At 46.0% G+C, this 1,861-nt stretch overlaps 1 non-coding gene across 1 annotated transcript; it reads left to right on the top strand.

Moving 5' to 3' along the window:
• The first annotated feature begins 1,526 nt into the window (after positions 1-1,526).
• On the top strand, positions 1,527-1,608 carry trnal-aag (transfer RNA leucine (anticodon AAG)). Its single transcript has one exon. It is a non-coding gene; the product is annotated as a tRNA-Leu (tRNA).
• Positions 1,609-1,861: the final 253 nt, after the last annotated feature.

Below are 1,861 nucleotides of genomic sequence, written 5' to 3'. Positions count from 1 at the left end.
CTGAAATACTCTAGATAGTACATGACTGTCAACTCTCAGCTGGTTATAAATTCTTTGTTTGATTTTGCTCCCCTCTAGTGGTTATGTGCATAAAACTCTGAGAAATAGCTGAGGTTCTCACTAACGGCATATTTGAGTTAATCTTCTCATCTCATCTCATTATCTCTAGCCGCTTTATCCTGTTCTACAGGGTCGCAGGCAAGCTGGAGCCTATCCCAGCTGACTACGGGCGAAAGGCGGGGTTCACCCTGGACAAGTCGCCAGGTCATCACAGGGCTGACACATAGACACAGACAACCATTCACACTCACATTCACACCTACGCTCAATTTAGAGTCACCAGTTAACCTAACCTGCATGTCTTTGGACTGTGGGGGAAACCGGAGCACCCGGAGGAAACCCACGCGGACACAGGGAGAACATGCAAACTCCACACAGAAAGGCCCTCGCCGGCCCCGGGGCTCGAACCCAGGACCTTCTTGCTGTGAGGCGACAGCGCTAACCACTACACCACCGTGCCGCCCCTGAGTTAATCTTATTACGTTAAATTAAAAATAAATAAATAAAAAGCTTTGCTATCACAATGCAGTGGAGATGAGGTGATGTATAGGAGTGTACACGCCCAGTCCAGTTCTCCTAAACACTCCTTATCAAACCACGCCACTGTTTCAGCCACAGCTTTAATTTACTAACCCTATTTCCAGAAAAGTTGGGATATTTTCCAAAATGCAATAAAAACAACAATCTATGATTTTGTTAATTCACATGAACCTTTATTTTATTGATAAAAGTACAAAGAAAAGATTTTCAATTGTTTTTCTGACCAACTTTATTGTATTTTGTAAATATAAATGAAGTTAGAATTTGAGTCCTGCAACACACTCAAAAAAAGTTGGGACAGAGGCATTATTACCGTTGTGTTACATCACCTTTCCTTTATTCATTCATTCATTCATTCATTCATTATCTCTAGCCGCTTTATCCTTCTACAGGGTTGCAGGCGAGCTGGATCCTATCCCAGCTGACTACAGGTGAAAGGCGGGGTTCACCCTGGACAAGTCGCCAGGTCATCACAGGGCTGACACATAGACACAGACAACCATTCACACTCACATTCACACCTACGCTCAATTTAGAGTCACCAGTTAACCTAACCTGCATGTCTTTGGACTGTGGGGGAAACCGGAGCACCCGGAGGAAACCCACGCGGACACGGGGAGAACATGCAAACTCCACACAGAAAGGCCCTCGCCGGCCCCGGGGCTCGAACCCGGACCTTCTTGCTGTGAGGCGACAGCGCTAACCACTACACCACCGTGCCGCTCACCTTTCCTTTATGATTTGTGTAAAACATAAAAACAGAATGTGAAGAATTGCAAATCATGGAAACCCAATATTTCATTCAAATTAGTACAAAGGCAACATATAAAATGTTGAAACTGAGAAATTTTACAGTTTTTTGAGAAATATATGCTCATTTTGAATTTGATGTCAGCAACACGCTTCAGAAAAGTTGGGATGGTAATGGTAATGTGGCTGAGCGGTCTAAAGCACTGGATTAAGGCTCCAGTCTCTTCAGGGGTGTGGGTTCAAATCCCACCGCTGCCAACATGTTGGCTGGCCTTTCTGTGTGGAGTTTGCATGTTCTCCCCATGGGTGTGTTCCATTTTCCCCCACAGTCCAAAGACATGCAGTTAGGTTGACGTGGGGAGGCCTTGGACTGAGGTGCCCTTGAGCAAGGCACCTGACCCCTGACTGCTCCCTGGGCGCTCTGGTGTGGCTGCCCACTGCTCTGGGTGTGTGCATGTGTTCACTGCTTCAGATGGGTTAAATGCAGAGGATGAATTTGCTTGAAGTGTGC

Source organism: Neoarius graeffei, chromosome 6 (assembly GCF_027579695.1).
Source record: "Neoarius graeffei isolate fNeoGra1 chromosome 6, fNeoGra1.pri, whole genome shotgun sequence".
Lineage (NCBI taxonomy): Eukaryota > Metazoa > Chordata > Actinopteri > Siluriformes > Ariidae > Neoarius > Neoarius graeffei.
The sequence above is the reverse complement of the archived record's forward strand: the minus strand, read 5'-3'. Positions and strand labels throughout refer to the sequence as shown.